Source organism: Anomaloglossus baeobatrachus, chromosome 6 (genome assembly GCF_048569485.1).
Source record: "Anomaloglossus baeobatrachus isolate aAnoBae1 chromosome 6, aAnoBae1.hap1, whole genome shotgun sequence".
NCBI lineage: Eukaryota > Metazoa > Chordata > Amphibia > Anura > Aromobatidae > Anomaloglossus > Anomaloglossus baeobatrachus.
Window position 1 is genome coordinate 410987300 of NC_134358.1, and position 18818 is coordinate 411006117.

Here is an 18818-nt window from a genome sequence, read left to right on the forward strand (position 1 = left end):
TATTTTCCTACTAATCATGTGTGTGTGTATTTATACATTTACTCTTCTCTTCCTTTTGTTGCTTTTCAGGATTCTCACTTTTTGCGTTCTGCGCCAGCGGTACAAGCAAGTCCTATAGGTAAAGAGGCTCTTTCACATGCCTTGTGGTAATTAAAGAGTTAATTATTGTATTTTCTTCCATCTTTCTCACACGACTTTCTTCTTGGCAGCTGCACCTCAAACTCCCTCTATTCTTTCAGGATAAATTCCTTCCTTCATATTCTTAATCCCCTATCTGACAGGACATTAAGCAGATCCCAGCCTCTGCATTCTTTATACATTTCTTTCTTTTTTTTCTGCTTCAGAGTAAAATACTTGTCAGAGTTCTACTTAATAAGGGATATTTCACTCTTCTCATAACAATCCGACGACGGGAGAATAAAGGTGTGTGCGGTAAAGTGGTGCGCCTTTATCCGTAGAATGACTAAAGTGTTGGCTTAATAGAATAATGTTTCCTATCCTTTATCTGGTGAAGCCTAGTGGTCTAATGGCAGGGTTTCCATAAACCAGTTGGTATGGTTCGCCCTCGCTTTTGTAAATGGAACGCTGGGCCGGCAAGCTTTCCTCCACTTCTCAGCTCATGCACATGGTTTATTTGAATGAGATCAATGTTTAAAGTAGACGCTCTTTATATATGCTCTGCGACATATTTCAACAAACAGCTTGGTGTCATTAGAAAGGCAAACGGCAAGCCGCAGAATAGGAGCGCTTCAGGAGAGGGAGGCCGACAGGGAAGCCTTTTGTGCTGTGTAAACAAACTCCAATCCTTAGCTCCGCACACCAAACATGTTAAAGCGTTCTTCAAAGCTCTGTTTGCTTACACTTCACTTGGCCCCAACATGTGACATAATGATAATCCGCTAAGGTTATCAGGCCCGGTTTGCTTTTATAATTGACTTTTCAGTTTGATTACTTTATAGCTAAAAGGGCAGCGAGAACTCTAAATAATTCTGCAACACAAGGAATAGCTTCCATATGGAAAACCGGAAATCATGCACTGCCACCCTAAAAAAATCCAAAACTGAAGGCTAAACCTCCTGAAACACTTTTCGTCCATCAACATGCTTTTATTTCTATTAGTTCCCCAAAAACAATAACTCCAGTGGGGTGTGTATATTTAGAAAACCTTGTCTGCGCTCTTCCCAACAGTGTCGCCTTATCCATGGGTTATGTCAAGTAACTTTTCTATTGACGTGGAGCTTGCCCAACCACTTTAAAGGGAACTTGTCAGGTCACCTATTCCCTCCAACCCTGCAGCATTCATACCTGTAAACCCAAATTCCCTCCCTAACCAGCCCTGTATACCGCTATTCACTAATATGTTCCTACACTAATTAGGGCCTTGACTTCTCAATATGGCATTGTTTACCCAGACTAGTCATCCCTCTTTGCATGTTATCACGCTTCCCAGCTTCGTTAGGCACACTGCGCATGACCAGAAGTTCAGAAGACGTGTACGTGAGCCGTCTTCTGAACTTCTGGTCATGCGCAGTGAGGCTACTGAAGCCGGGAATCGAATATTTGGCTTCAAAGGAGCAGTGATGCACCGGAAATGAGCTGTGCGCATGTGCGAGATTTCCAGGGGCTGCGATGACAGCAGCTCATGGAAATCATGATATGACACCCACAGGGTCGTGATAACATGTAAAAAGGGCCGACAAGTCTGGGGACTAGTCAAGGCCCTTATTAGCATAGGAACAGTGGACTTTATAAATACTTTTTTTAAACGTTGATATTAGTGAATAGTGTTATACAGGGCTGGTTAGGAAGGGATGTATGGCAATACAGGCATCAATGCTGTTAGGTTGGAGGGCATAAGGGACCTGACAGGTTCCCTTTAATAACATCTATCACCATGTTTCTAACACTAAAACGGGCTTTACACGCAACAACATCGCTAACGAGATGTCGTTGGGGTCACAGAATTTGTGACGCACATCCGGCCTCGTTAGCGACGTCGTTAGAAAGGAGGCGGTTTGCCGGCCACAGCGACGTCGCTAGGCAGGTAAGTATCTGTGACGGTTGTAAGCGATGGTGTGCGCCACAGGCAGCGATTTGCCCGTGAAGCACAACCGACGGGGGTGGGTGCTTTCGCTAGCGATGTCGCTGTGTGTAAAGCCCGCTTAAGTGTCTTAAAGTATCTGTATATAATAGATTAATATGTATTCTATGACAACATAAATCTTGTGTCATCATTGTCAACATTTACTCTTCTCTCTGGGTGCGTTCAAGACTACAAATATTTTCAATCCATTCAAAATTGAGGAAGTAGCAAACCCCAACATTTTCTTAGTATTATTTTCATCAGTTCTTATAACTAGACCACTGAAAATTAGTAACGTTTCTCTTCTCTAGGCCATATTCTTCTCCTAAATAAATAGGAGAAAACAAGTAGTTGCCACCAAATATAAAAAGTCAACTGACAAAATTAAAAAGAATAGCAATAAATAAGAGAAAAGATGTGAGTATTATCATGAGGATCCCATAAAGGTCTCTGAATCACCATGTATTTATTACCCCATATGGGAGCAGCAGAGACTCCAATTCCAGCGATGTGTCACTTACAGGGCTGCTTGCTGTCATTTTAATAAAATCAATTTTATCTGCTGCAGATAGCAGGTCTCTGAATGTTAAGCTCTGTATAACCCCATCCCCAACACTGATTGGCAGCTTTCTGTCCATGCACAGTGCTGTCAAACAGTGTTGTGGACGAAATATACAGAACTCATGAATATGCTTGACTACCAGGCAGCAGGTTTACCAGTCCTCTGGTGATAATCTCTTGGTGATGAAACAGTGATTTTATGGAAATTAGATTAAGTAGCCCAATAAGGGCTGTCTCTGTTTCTACATTGTCGTTGTCACATTAGGTGGCAATACCTGGTGACGCATTCATGACACATTCACTTTTAGTTCAACTTTTAACAGTAATACAGTATAATAAAAGCATGCAAAAGTACTTTCAAGTTCAATTCCTACCTCTATAAGATCACAAAGTGGACAAAGGCTGCCATTGCTCTCGGCAGTGTGAATGTTCTCTAAACAGGCAGACTAAAGTAAATGATGCGCACTGAGTGACCTCTAAAAGATTGCTCCTTGCACAAAGGCTACCATTGTTTTTCGCAGCATGAGACGGGTCTACATAGGCAGACCAAAGTAAGCGATACGCACTGAACAACCTCTATAAGATCGCTCAGTGGACTAAGGCTGCAATTGTTCTCGTCAGCATGAGTTGTGTTTACACAGGCAGACCAAAGTAAGAGATGCACACTGAACGACCTCTATAAGATCACTCAGTAGAAAAAGGCTGCAATTGTTCTCCCAGTACAAGTCATGTTTACACAGGCAGACCAAAGTAAGTGATGTGCACTGAGCGACCTCTATAAGATCACTTAGAGGACAAAGGCTGCCATTGTTCTCGGCAGCACAAGTTTACACAGAACGATGCAGCTCCAAGAGTAATACACTTTTCTGCTACATAAAAAATAATTTAACCAGATGAATAAGCGTTTTGCTCTTTCAGTAGGTGATCGACAGCCTGTTTACACTGAAAGATAATCATGACACAAGCATTTTTAACAACACCCTTTCACGTTTATCATTCTCCCTAAATTAAAGGATGTCCATGTTATGTGCCCTTGTTGTAAGGGATCAGCTATTGTTAACATAGGACCAGGGCAGAAGTGGAGAGGCACTGCCTCCATTCAGAAAGTTTTCTTAAAGAGGACAACCCCTTTAAGCCTAGTGATGTACGGTATTTAAGAAGCAATGGCAACTTAAATGGTGAGAATTACAGTTATGACATAACAACAGTACCCAAGGCAATGGTAAAAGTATTTAGGTTCTGTATACAGAGGACATGAAGACACAAGGTCTTTCTATTACAAATGAAATAAATGTAAATCCAATCTGCAATAACCATATCACTAAGGCATCCCATGTGGAGTAACTTTTCTGCTTATTTTCGCTGCTATAAATATCAAAAGCAAATGTGGGGGGTAAGGACGCTGTACATTTTATATGAATTCTGGGCATACACATCCCAAGCATGTGGTATTTTCCCATATATCTGATATATACATGGAGATGGAGGTGAGAACCCCTGCAATCTGCATTCCTCTGCAAGATTTATCACATTTCTAAACTTTTCGCTCTTTGATATTTGCCTTGCTGCTTGCAGTACCATCCTGACTAATATGCGGTTTTCTATTGCACATCCATATCTTGTGCACATACATCAATTGTTAAATCTAGGTTTCAATTCATTTGAATAGATTTATATCCCTTTCTTACAGCTTAAGGATTAGAGGGGCCTGTCGGGGCACTCACTAATGTCTGTGTGGGTCACATATGATAAAGGTATGTAAGATGCCTATTTTAAGGTCAGACCCAAGAATTACATCAAACAGATTTTGCTTTTAACATTATTAACTGAAATACTTTGGACACTGGTATGTGAGCATGAAAACAAAAAATGGAGTGCTCTCAAATTGATGAATAGTATCAAGTGAATATATAAAAATATACAAAGTTTTCACACATTAAAGGGAACCTGACAGCAGATATATGCTGTGCTATCCCCAGACAGCAAGTATCAGGTCTCTTCCTATACACATAGCCAGCGCCTGTCACTCGAGGGCAGCGGGTGGGGACAAGCCGACAGGTCGTCCGTGTGACTTGATCCAGGAGCTTTTTCCGATATACATGGATGAAGCATACATTCTGTCCTTAGGTCGGTCAGGTTCCCTTTAATAAAGGATTTGCCTTTAAGATATACTGATAAGGCATTTAGATTGTGAACCCCACAGTGATAATAATGTCTGTAAAGCCCTGCACAATATGATAGCACTTTATAAGCTAGTATACAAAATAAATAAATGTGTTGGCTATGGCGATAAAAAGTTAACGAACCACTCTGGCCTTTTTTAATTACACCTCTGGAGTTGTGCTGTAAAGATAAGTCCCCCCGTCTTACACTCATCTTCTTGCGGCTTCAATCCGGTTGATCTCTGGCAATTTGTGACCTGCCAGCAGCTTCAGTGTTTGCTGGAGCGCACCGGAGGTAACAACTCGAAACAGCTCTATGACAGCCTCATTCTGACCCTCATAGACTTGTATTAAGAGCTTGTAATGTAACACCTGACTTCCAGCCAGTCAGAAATTGGTCAAAAGATGGTGGAAGGTGAGTATATGACTGTGGGTAGGGGGTTTACATTTAAAACTCCACTCTGAAAAAAATAAATAAATGCTAGACTGGTGCTTTTAAGGGATTTTCTCATCATAAATGGGTACCATTACAAAGTGCTTGTTCAAGCAAGTAACTGTAAAATATACCTCTTATTATAAATCCTCTCTGCTTTCAAGTAAGAAGAGCTTTTTAATTCTATAGTTTACTGCCCGTTGCCTAGGTTACTGGCCACCTCTGAACCGTGAGTCACCGAGAGAATATTGCCCTCCCCGGCACACAGGAATCCGAGGGGCAGAGGAGTGGTACGATCTTAAAGACGGGATAAAACAAACCCTTTATCATAGAGACATTAATGCAGTTAGAAGGAAAAACACAGTTTTGGTGCTGACAAGCCACTTCACTCCTTCCTTACTCTAAACGCCCTCCATACACATTAGGGGTGATAAAAATGACAGATTTCAACCATAAGAATCGTTCTTCAGGTAAAAACGTTAAGAAACCATTGTCTTAGTCGCCAATGACAGACCGCTATCGTGTGAAATGAGGTCGGCCATATTTTCTTTTTTTACTGGAAGTCGGACAACAGATATTTTATATATGAACGATCTTTTGTTTAAAGAATATTCCCAGGACGATCCAATTGCACTGAACATGTATGGCCAGGTGGAGCGACCATAACAGTAATTTTGACTTAAATTACAGTCAGTCATTACAGGGCACCTGTCAGCTGATTCATGCTGCCCAAAGCACACGCAGTATGAATGAGAGCCTGGCTGTATGATTGCAGACAGGTATACTTTTCTCTGAAATGTGCCGGAGTTCCAGAAAAAATATAGTCCGGAGGCCATAGCCGGAGACCAGACTAATCCGATGCCGCACCAGGCTGGCTTTTTCCAGTGCTGTTAGCGGTGATTGACCGGGTTGTCTCATAACAAGCGACTTGCCAATCACCTGGCGTGGTACGGGAAATCCGGCACTGGCTCGTCTCCTCTCAATTGTGCAGCCAGGCTCTGATTCATGCTGCCATTGGTTTAGGCAACATGAATCAGCTGTCAGATTCCCTTTAAACACTTCATCCCCAACCGATTTTCTGTTTTTCATTGTTTTATTATTTGCTCCCCTTCTTCCGAGAACCGTAACTTTTTTATTTGTATTTTACTAGTCCCCCTAGGGAACTATAAGGATCAGCAGTCTGATCACTCATTGATTTCTGTTGTTCACAGCTACACAGCTGAGATCAAGAGAAATACTCATCTCTTGTTAAATGCAGCACTCGGCCGGGTGACACAGAAAGTGAGTTATGTGAGCTACAGGAGTCATCATATGACCCTGTGCTACCATGGCAACCATCGGCTCACATTGATCACGTCATGGCGCCGCCGATGGATCGGCGCCATGGGTAAGTGAAGATTTACCGCAACCAGCATTTAAATCGTGCTGTCACATTTTGACACTGCGATTTAAGGGGTTAGCAAGGCACACGTCAGCTGTACAAATCAGCTGACGTGGGCGGATCGCTGTAGCAGCCACAAGTGATTCCACTATGGTAGCTTAGCACGTAATGTTACGGCCCTCGGTCGTTAAGGAGTTAAACTATCCTTTAACAAGCAACCAAATTTTAGTTAGCACAGTGGCTCAGTGGTTAGCACTCCCTGAAGAAGCAGTTGTGAAACACGCGTTGGAGTGTGTGGCAGGGGAGCAGTGTCATACTCTGTACACCATGGCATCAAGTTTGTCTATGTGATATCACTAATGGCGTGGCTGTACTGATGATGCTATGCATGTAATGCTATGATACAATGGAATTGAATGCATCATTGCTGAATTATATGGTATTAATGTAAAAAGTGTTATATTGATTACCACCATCTTTAAATAGTTAGACCCCCCATAGAATTGAGTATAATTTCATGGTTAATTGGAGTATGACCTGCTCTCCATGCCCAGTGTTTTTATAATGTTTTTTAATCTTATTCCTTGTGATTTTTGTTTTTAATCTGCCATTAATAAAAACTCATGAATTGATAAGATACGGTGTATTTAATGGGATATTGAGTTTGAAAATATCTGTGGTATATCTTGATAGTTTTCTGAATAGAATTAAAACGTTTTGGTATTTTCTTCTAATTTTTGGGTTAATGTAAATTGCAGCGCTGGGGCCCGGGGTTCATATCCCACCAAGGACAACATCTGCAAGGAGTTTGTATGTTCTCCCCGTGTTTGCTTGGGTTTCCTCCCACACTCAAAAGCCACACTAACTGGGGATTTAGATTGTGAGTCCCAATGGGGACAGCAATGATCACATCTGGAAAGCGCTGTGGAATTAATAGTGCTATATAAGTGAGCAAAATAAATACATTTATTCTAATGTGTATGTTGTCCTTTAGTTGCTGTAACTAAAATACTTTTAAATGGCCTGCAGGTGAAAATTTGAGTAATTTAAAGTAGACAAATAACCAAGGACTTGCAGTCTGACAACCACACGAGAAGGCCTTTGGAAGTGTACTTCTGACAACCATATTGTCTGACGTGACTCTATCTGCTCAAGCAAGAAGAGGAGAATGAGAAGCCATGGTTAGAAAGAGTCCGTCCATGCAGGAGTCCGGTTCAGGCTGCATTATTAATCAGATTTTGCTAGGGATAGATCTATTGGAAGGGAAAATCTAGTTTACTACATCAGGTAAATACAAACTGAAAGGATATTAAAGAAACATTAGAGAAACAGACCGCACGGCAATACATTACATAAAACATGAGATGACATTTTGCAAAAGAATATCCGAAGGCTCCGGATTCATGGACGAGACTGCCTCAAATTAAAAAAAGCTGAAATATTACGTCTTTGTACTAAACCGAGTTCGTGGGTAAGTTCCCTTTTATCTCAGTTTCTTGTATCAATGGCAATGCAAAATTCTTTTGGATCCCTTCCTCCAGCTGGCATTTTCCTAGTAGCGGGGAGTATGGAAGCTTTAATGTATCAGTTTAAAGAGGAAGGCTTCCCTCTGACAAGAGCGAGGAAGGAGCATTGATACAGACTACTCTCAGCAGTTGCCCGGACTCGCTGCCGTACAGTGCCCGTCCCTTTGATATAAGCACCGGTTGCTGCATTCTTTCAGCTGGTAAGGTAATACAAGTGGAAACACAAACAAGGATGGCTCTTATTATGGCAGAAGGGTTTTGACTTGTTTGAATTGCTCGGGGTCTGGTTCTGCTGTTCAGTGGAAGAAATGATGTTACCGGCTCGTAGCTGCCAGGTTACATTAACAGTTTATGATCTCACGGCTCATGCATGTTCATTTACAATAGACATCCAATTTATACCATTGATGTTCATCTGAAGTCTTTTCCTTAGATCAATGTCGGACTAACAGGCACATCGCATATGTATTTTCCTATCATCCTAAATATAAAATATTAATTTGGCGTGTGCTCCTGTTTCCATCACCCATCCAAAATACACTGGCTTCCTACGGGGTATGCCACAATCCGTGAACAATTGTTTATTGACTCCCTACTAATTTTCTGAAGAGTATTGCTATGCTGCATTGAGCAATAAAAACGCTTTCATCGTGCAGCTTAATCCTCCCCTTATCTGCACCGGATAATCCTATAATTTGGACGGCTGAATCCTAAAATAAGGTTGTCCATAGTGGGCATAATTTGACAACTTGGCCCCTCAGGCCAATCCACTTCCAGTAATGCAGCTGAATGGGGGAGTAATCGCAGGAAGAATCTGAATCCAGTTGTCCATGCCGTCCTTTATAGAGCACAGAATACACACAAAAGTGACAGACATAAAGAGACCTGTCCATCATTGCTCTATACATACCCTCCACCATGCTGACAAACAGTATTACAATGAGCAGCTAATGCCTGGGCTATTACTATTAGCGATAATTCCTCTATTTCTCCGAGGTATGTGTGGTGCACACAGTAGGGGCTCATCGAGACCTCAGTGATTCTTCTCGTACATCCAAAACCATCCGATTTTCATTAGTGTTTCTTTCATCAGAGTTTCATTTGAGTGGAATACCATATTTTTCGGTTTATAAGACGTACCGGATTATAAGACACACACCAAATTTTGAGGAAAAAAAGGGTGAAAAAAATGGGGTCCATCTTATAATCCGGTGGTGTTCTACCGGAGGGAGGCGGAAGCAGTGGTGGAGCGGGGTCACAGGAGGCAGGGCCGGAGGTGGAGCAGGACGATGCTGCGGCCAGCGGGTGTCCCAGATGCTGTCCCAGAAACTGTTGGCAGTGGTGGTTGTGCTGGGGCAGCTGTGCTGGTGCTGAGGCGGCTGTGTTGGTGCTGGGTTAGCTGAACTGGGGAAACTGGGCTGGGGCTGCTGCGGAGGCAGATGGGCTGGGGCTGCGGGCAGTGAGGGCTTCAAAGAAATGGGGCCCGGAGCCTGCGCAGATTGCGCTCTCAGCTCAATGACAGGTCTCATCTGCGCATGCGTCACCTCCAGGCGCCAATTTTCCTTAAGCCCGTTACTAAGAGCTCAATGGGCCAGAGGCGGCATGTGCACAGATTAGATCTTGAGCCGAGAGCTCCATCTGCGAACACGCCAGCTCCAGGCGCCATTATTTGAAGCCCTCACTGCCGCAGACCCTGACACAGCCGCCACAGACCTGCCTCCGCCACTGCAAACTCTTAACACAGCCGCCGCAGACCCTGCACAGCTGCTGCAGACATTGCGCAGCCACCGCAGCATCGCCCCTGCCTCCTGCTACCCCTCTCCACCATCCCCCAGTAAGCCACATTTGGATTTTAAGATGCACCCCTCACTTTCCTCCCAAAGTTTTGGGAGGAAAAGTGCATCTTACAATTCGAAAAATACGGTAGTTAAATTGGTTGAAAAAAGACATAGGTTCATGAAGTTCAACCTTTCATGACCAATTATGTAATCTGTATCACTAGATTATTTAGAATGAGTTTGATTAGTGTGTCAGATTTTATCGTCATAGTTTGGTCAGTATTTCATCAGTTTTTCTCAGATGAAAAAAAATTCAACCTATCAAACAGTCCATGAAAGACAGCAAAGACATCCGAGTGCTGTCCGACTTTTTTACGAATTCATAGACTTAAAGCACCACTCCAGTGTTTTTTTGATAGCAGCGTTGGAGTTGTTCTTCTAATCTAAGGTCTCTAACCCTAATCTCATACTTACCCACTGCCGATTTCGCCTTCTATCACCACCGCTCCAGTCGGTCTTCAGCAGGTTGTGACATGCTGGATCTCTCCAGTTGCTGCTGGGGCACTCTGAAGTCACAACCGGTTGATGAGAGCCTCAATCTGGCTCTCATAGACTTATACTGAGCACTTGTGACCGTTACTAGAGACGAGAGGAGAGGACCCGTGGAAGTTCGGTTCAGCGGGTTCAGCCGGACTTTAGATAAAGTTCAGTTTGGGACCCAAACTTGACCTGAACCCCAAAGGAAGTTACTAACTGGACAGTTCCGGTCTCTGCTTACATACAGCCAGCCATAAACAGAGTATTTCCAGGGGAGGGTGGACAAAGTTTTTCCTTTTTTTGTACACAGTGCATCTGATCATACTGTTGATACTGTTGTTTCACCCGGTGGGAGCTGTTCAAAAACCGTACAAGCGGCTCACACAGGGCTGAGCACCGAGCGTAGCGATGCTCACGCAAGTAGTTTGCATACGTAAAGCATCCAAAATCCGTTTTTTTGTAAAGCCTGTGTTTGGTATGAACACTCAACCTCAAGTTCACTCATCTCTAACGCTGAGTTCACATTTTCTGTGATCATCCATTAGATCAGATCCAGCAGCAATCCATTGGCAAAAAAGTTCTACAAACACAACTTTTTGTTTTGTCCGTTTTTAAATAACTGATGTCTGCCAAATCAGTTTTTTTTGGAGTCTATGGAGAACAGATTCGTTAACGGATTGCTATTTAGTCACCCGTTATTCTTGCATTTATAACAAATCTGTTTCAATCATACAGAATCCATTACAAATAGAAAATAAATAACAATCTATTAACGGACCTAATCTCCATAGACTCCAATATTAAACAAATGGATACGGCAGACATTATTTTGCCAATGGACCAGAGCAGGATCTGTTCTTACCAATGATTACAGGACATGTGAACTCAGCATAAGGGTACGCTCACACGACCGTGAAAAAAGGCCGAGTGCAATGCGAGAAAATCTCGCACTGCATTTGACCAATGTTAGTCAATGAGGGAGAGCAGTTGGTCAGCTTTTCTCGCATCAGATGCCATTTGCTCGTGTGAGTCCAGCCTAACAGTCACCTCTGATTTTCGGCAGTCAGTAGTTGCAGTCACAACAGAGCACTGTAGGACCAGAGTGGCACCAATAAAAGGTGAGTACGGTGGCGGATGGGTGTATTACTAGGTACAGTGACTTTAGATTAATACTCATAGCACCACTCCAGAGCTGAAAAAATAAAATACTGGAGTGGTGCTTTAAGATTGATACGATAGTCAGATCAAAATCAGACATGTCTCCATGAATTTTGTGTGGACCACTCAGTCTCCGAAAATACATGGACATGAGAACAGCCCCATAGAATATCAGAAGACTGAGTTCTAGTAGTGAATTACATGGACAGAACTCATTCACAAAAAACTGAATGACATCTGTATGAGACCTTACACAAACTGTGAAGTTAATATTGGGCTTTTAGGTAAAGTTTTACAGTTACTTTTACACCAATATGATGGTGTTTTCTGTATACGTATAGCTAGAATTATCTCCTCATTTACTGAGATAGTATAAATGGGGACCTGATACATTTACAGGAACTTTGCTGTGTAAATCAAGATCTAATATCACTTTCAAAAGCTGCCTATAGCCACAAAATGTGCCATAAATATATGATAGGTTGAACTTCACCTGTCAAAAACAAGTTGTAGCTGAAAGCGCCTCATACAGGAGACCAAATGGACACTTTTATAATTTGTAGTCGTTTCCTTCTTTATGTTTCAGCTCCATCACTGACCCCTTGTTGCTAACCACCCAAAAATTCCTGGACAGTCCGTATAATACTCAAGATAAATGTGAATAGTGGTATTTTATTGAGAAGAACTTGTAGGACCAGCACAAGCACAGATGTTTCGGTCAAAGATCTTCATCAGTGTGCATGCAGGGGGTCCTGGGGTATAGCAATTTGACAACTGGCGTAGTCAGGTATGACAGTGTGCCCACCGCCGTCTATGTGGCATTACCGTGTCTACAGACCATAGGATCGTAATGATTTATTACAGTAAAAATAGTTGGCCGTCCATGATTTTTTGAGCAGCTGACCAAAAAAATAAAAAACAATGTTTGCAACCCTGCCGTGACCCCATGAACCTTCTTCTTGCAATATGTGAAGATGCCACTTGTAAGGTATTTATGTCTTTAGGATATGTCTAGTATTGCAATCAAATTGTATTCACGAGGGCAAGGATAAAGCTGTATCTGAAAAACAGAGCATCCCCTCATTCTAATCCCATACAAATAGCAAGGCTGAAATCTCACGTCATCCTTTGGCAGTTTTTCATACTTTTGGGGGTTTTTTTTAGCCAAAGCCAGAAGTGGATTCAAAAGGAATGGAAATTAAACAGTGACTCATAGAGATTTTTACAGCTGGATCCACTTCTAGTTTTTGTTAAAAAAATTGCATCAAAACAGAGACGGATGTATTCTAGTTGTCTCTTAGTCGTGTGTAGAGCTGTCTGGTGTGTTTTATTTCTGCCAAAAATTAGAGCCATTGAAAACACAATGGAATCAGCTGTTATTTTTGATAAGAACATCACAAAATACTGCCTGTGATTATGCCCTAGTGATCAAAGGTCATTCTGATGCCTAATGCACTGGTATCATAAATGGTCGGAGGTTCTGTTAAGCTATGTTCACACAGATCGTATGTGAAATTGACTTTGGAGTGAAAGCCTCTCCAAAATCAGCTCAAAAGTTTTTTATAACCTCATTCACGTACAACAGAAAACGGATGCAACTGTGCAAAAAATCTGTCACTGAGATAAGCAGCATTCACTTACTTAAGGGAAGATTAAGCACTGAAAAGCCAAGGATCAAGTCCACTCAGAGGCAAAGCTATGGGGGTTCAGCTCCCCTATACACAGTATGACATCACCATAGCTTTACTATAAATAGTATCATGTACTCAAAACTATTTGATGCCCCCACATTAGTCCCCACACTGTATGATGGCCCCACAGTAGCCTCCAAACTGTATAATGGCCCTTTGGTAGCCTGCATTCAGTATAATTGCCCTTTAGTAGCCCCCACACTGTTTGATATCCTCTACAGTAGCCCTTTTTCTGTAGGAGGGCCCTTTTAGTAGCCCATATACTGTATCTCCTTAGTAGAATCCACTCTGCAGGAGGCCCCCTTAGTATCCACCACTCGGTATGAGGGTCCAGTAAGTAGCCCCAACACTGTATCATAGCCCCTATAGTAACCCCCACTTTGTATGAGGACCCACTTAGTAGCTCCCATGCTGTCTCATCCCCTCCTTAGTATACACTATGCTGTATTATGAGTAGAGATGAGTGAACCCATGCAAGTTCAGCTTGGCGGGTTCAGCCAGACTTTAGATAACGTTAAGTTCTGGACCCGAACCTCACTGGAACTCACTGATTGGGCAGTTCGGGTCTCCGCACACATGCAGCCATCCATAAACAGATCACTGCCGGGAGTGGGTAGGTGGAGTTTTTTCACTTTTCTTTGTGCACACTACATCTGATCACGCTGTTGTTACCCCCAGTGCGAGCCGTTCAGACACTGAGAGTGGCTCAAATTGGGCTGAGCACCGAGTGTACCTGAGCACAGCAATGCCCACTCAAGTGGTTTGCTTATGTACAGCACCCGAACTCCAAACTCGAACACTAATATTTTTGTAAAGTCCGTGTTCGGTGCGAACACCGAACGTTAGAGTTCGGGTCCACTAATCTCTACCCAGGAGCTATTGTATGATCAGACCATGTCCCTGTACGGTCAGACATGGCCATTACACAGTACATAGCAGGGACATGTATATAATATCTCAGCACAGGAACATTTTTTAAAACACATCCAATTGTGGAAATTTTTATTATTCCAAGATCTATTGATTAAAATTAACTTTGTTAGGCTACTTTCACACTTGCGCTGAACGGCATCCGTTGCATTGCGTTGTGTGACGCATGCAACAGATGCGTTGCATATAGTGGCAAACGGATGCAACGGATCGTACAAAATAACGCAATCCATTATAGTCAAATGACGGATTCTAACGGAATCCGCCACCATAGGCGTCCATTATAAAAACAACGGACGCCGACGGAATCCTGCAGGTTGCATTTTTTGACACTCCGTCAAGCGCAGAAAAACACTACATGCAGCGTTCCATCCGCCAGGCGGATGCAACGCAGCGTCGGCTAACGGATGCAACGCAAGGCCATCCATTGCTATCCGTAGCTAATAGAAGTCTAAGAGGAAGCAAACGGTTTCATGCAACGGTTACCGTAATTCCTCAAGGCGGCGGATAGCAACGGATGCCGTTCAACGCAAGTGTGAAAGTAGCCTTAGTGGGTGAGGTAGCTCCAGGGAGGCCCCTCCAGGTCAGAGACCCTCCACCCCCTCTGCCTCTGGTAGGTAGCTACACTACTGGCTCCCCTAAATGACAATGAGGCGAATCCAATTTGAGGCAGAAATACAAGGGTTAGCCTCAGATTTTTGCCATGGAAATTCCCATCATTAGGCTGTCTTTTTCTCTGCCAAGAGATAAGAAAGTGGAGCAGAAATATCGGTCAACAAATCTGCAACGTAGGCCCTTAGACTAAGGGCCGCTTTACACGCTACGACATCGCTAGCAATTGCTAGCGATGTTGAGCGCGATAGCACCCGCCCCCATCGCACGGCTGATATGTGGTGATCGCTGCCGTAGCGAACATTATCGCTACGGCAGCGTCACACGCACATACCTGCTCTGCGATGTTGCTGTGACCGGCGAACCGCCTCCTTTCTAAGGGGGCGGTTCGTTCAGCGTCACAGCAGCGTCACTGAACCGCTGCCCAATAGAAAAGGAGGGGCGGAGATGAGCGGCCGGAACATGCTGGCCATATCCTTCCTTCCTCCTTTTCCGGTGGACGCAGGTAAGGAGATGTTTGTCATTCCAGCGGCGTCACACGTAGCTATGTGTGCTGCTGCAGGAATGACAAACAACATCGTTACTGCAGCAGCAATGGAAAATTGGGAATAGGGGGTGATGTCACTGATGAGCGATTTTGAACGTTTTTGTGACGATTCAAAATCGCTCATAGGTGTCACACACAACGACATCTCTAAAGCGTCCGGATGTGCGTCATAAATTCCATGACCCCAACAACATCGCTTTAGCGATCTCGTAGCATGTAAAGCCACCTTAAGACTACATTTCCACGATGAGTATTTGGTGAGTTTTTGATGCTGCAGATTTGCTGTAGCATTTCTGCACCAATTACCTAAATTCCTTGTGCTTTTCGTTACGTTTGAGTGCTTTTTGTACATGCCTTTTTTTCTGCTGTGGTTTTTGTCTCTTTTGGTAAGTCATGTTTTAAACAAAGCTGCTTTCCTCACCATGTTGAAGTCTGTGAGTAAAATCCACAAAATCAACATGTTGTGGATTTAAAAAAAAGCACCACAGATCAGTTTATGCTGAACAATTTTCGGCATATCCCCTGTGTATATTGTATGTCTTTACTTTTGCAGCAGATCTGGCCTCTACGTTTTTGGAAAACTGTGATTTCTTCCACCTACGAGTAATGGGTTCTGTACTCTGCTCATCAGTACATGGAACACTCTGCCCGTCTGAAGTGTCCTTTCTGATCAATCAGGCTGCCAAACATCTCAATGTGTATTTCATCCAGTACCGCTAAAACCTAAGGAGCATTACAGGTATCATCTAAAGTAAAAAAAAAAGTGTTTTGGTTTTTTTTTAAATATATTTTTTTCCCGCATTCGTCACAAAGGGAGAACTTCATTGCATACATTGTGTCTGGATGAAAAAAAAATTGTGAGAGTAAGTTGATTTTTAACACCGTCCCATGCCAATTAGTCCAGGGAACACTTATCAAGGCAATTTCAAATCAAAATAGTTTGTAGCAGCTAATTACACAGCCAGGGCCGTGTGCTGAAGGCATTTACAGTCCTGCTGCTGTGATTAAAAATATCAGCTATTACATCTGCATCTGTATAAAGTGGGCTCTTTACAAATTGTTATGGAGCAATTTGCACACAGTTAGTCCTTTGTTTAATCGAGAGATCTGCCCAAACCCTTGATTGTGCGCTTATTTCCCTACGGCTGGGAATGAAGGTTATTTCATTATGACTTCTGGGACCAGCAATCTATCTAATATGTGCCTGAATTATTGCAGACGGTCACACATAAGAACAAAGCTCCAACTCTAGAATGCAGAAGCTAGTTCCCAGCTGGGATAAGTTTACGCAAAGATTTATAAGCCTAGCCCATCATGTAACTGAATGTATTTACATTCTTGTATCAAACCCAATAAAATTGTATATTTCAGTACGTCGGCGGGATACATCCTAATATCTCACTCGTCTGATCTTACCAAACACCAAACTGGTTGTTATATTCCTATGCTAAAGATGCTGAGAGTTAAGTGTTTCCGTATGGGTGGACTGTACGACAAAACAATGTAAAAACTAAGCCAAAAGTAATGTGATTCCATAAAGTATTGTAAATATCAATAATGTGGAAGAAGAGGTGGAAGCAGATTCTAAAAAGTGATTTTATTTAATGCGTTTTGGAGTAGAAATGCCTTCATCAGGATAATGAAGGAATTTCCACTTCAAAACGAATTGAATAGAATCACTGTTTAGGATCTGCTTCCATCTCGTCTTCCACATTAGAAGTGGAAGCAGATCCTAAAAAGTAATTTTATTCAACGCATTTCGGAGTAGAAACTCCATCAGGATAATGAAGGAGTTTCCACTCTGAAACGTGTTGAATAAAATCACTTTTTAGGATCTGCTTCCACTTCTAATGTGGAAGATGAGGTGGAAGCAGATCCCAAAAAGTGATTTTATTCAACCCATTTCGGAGTAGAAACACCTTCATCAGGATATGAAGGAGTTTCCACTCCAAAACACGTTGAATAGAATCACTGTTTAAGATCTGCTTGCACCTCATCTTCCACATTAGAACTGGAAGCAGATACTAAAAAGTACTGTTATTCAACATGTTTTGGAGTAGTAACTCGATCAGGATAATTTAAAATCACTTTTTAGGATCTTCTTCCACTTCTTCCACATTAGAAGTAGAAATAAATCCTAAAAAGTGATTTTTTTTAACTCATTCTGGAGTAGACACTCCTTCATCAGAATCACAAGGAGTTTCCACTCCGAAACGCATTGAATTAAATCACTTTTTAGGATCTGCTTCCAATTCTTCCACGGCAGCATGGATGCTAACCCTTTCCGTCCATTGCTAACCATCGATTTCAAATATCAATAATGGAGAAATTTACTTTGTGGTACTGAGGTATCTAACTATATGGCAAAGTCTTCCCATTAGGCAAAGGTGAACCGTTACTGTAAAGTCTGACTGCACCGTCGAGGACAGGGAATGTCATGAATTAACATCTCATCTAAAACAAAGGTGCACAACCTCTTTTGGTCTAAGTGCCAAATTTTGTGATTGTACCACTCCCAAAGGGCAGCATAAAATTTGAAAGGCTATTCTAATCCAAAGTATATACGGTATCAACAGTACTGTAGATGCCATACTCTATTAAGGGATGGCTGGGGGCACATAGAATGGCATCGTGGGCTGCAATTGGCACCCAGGCTTTAGGTTATACATCGCTAATCCAAAACAATACATAGTTCACATTAAAATGAACTTATTATTTCACAGGTCCAGATTTTCAGTGTCACTTTATTATATGCATACTTGATCATCTTTGACAAGACCTCCCCACATAGGCAACCCAAAGACAATTATGGAGTTGAGAAAGTTTACAAATATATTGCCCAAGTTCAAAGTTCCACCATATTTAAAGCAAATCTCTCAGCAGCTTTTTGCTATCTCGTCTGAGAGCTGCCTTATGTAGGCAAAGAGATTCCTGAATTCAACGATGTATCATTTAAATTACTGGGTGCAGCCGTTCTGACACAATCAGAATTTTTAGATTTAGCCATGTAGCAGAGCTGGGAAAGCTGCGCAATCCACACCAGGTTCTCTATAGAGATTGTAAATTGACAGTAAGGTGCCAACAGATCGGACCTTCACAAGACAGACATCCCTGAATTCTCTGTGTTAACCCCTGCAGCATGCTGTCTTCAGATTACGTAGCAAACACCTGCTGACAGATTCCATTTAATATACTATATATAGTTGGTTAGTTTTCAGTAAATTTGCTTACATATAGCGAATAATGGGAGATTTGAGCTTTGCAGCTTGGAGAATTTCAAATATGGTTTTAGATAAAAATGAGCCATATAAAATATAATGTATTATAGAATAACCTGTTCTGTGTTCACCCATTTATGAACTTAAATAATGTAGTAACATATTAACAAATAATAATTAACTACATAGTTAAAACTCCAT

The 18818-nt window shown here is 42.2% G+C and overlaps 1 protein-coding gene across 6 annotated transcripts in view; it reads right to left on the reverse strand.

The window, feature by feature from the left end:
* Positions 1-18818, reverse strand: part of GLI3 (GLI family zinc finger 3) — a 326969-nt gene that overhangs the window by 164226 nt on the left and 143925 nt on the right. The gene's annotated exons all lie outside the window — the stretch shown is intronic.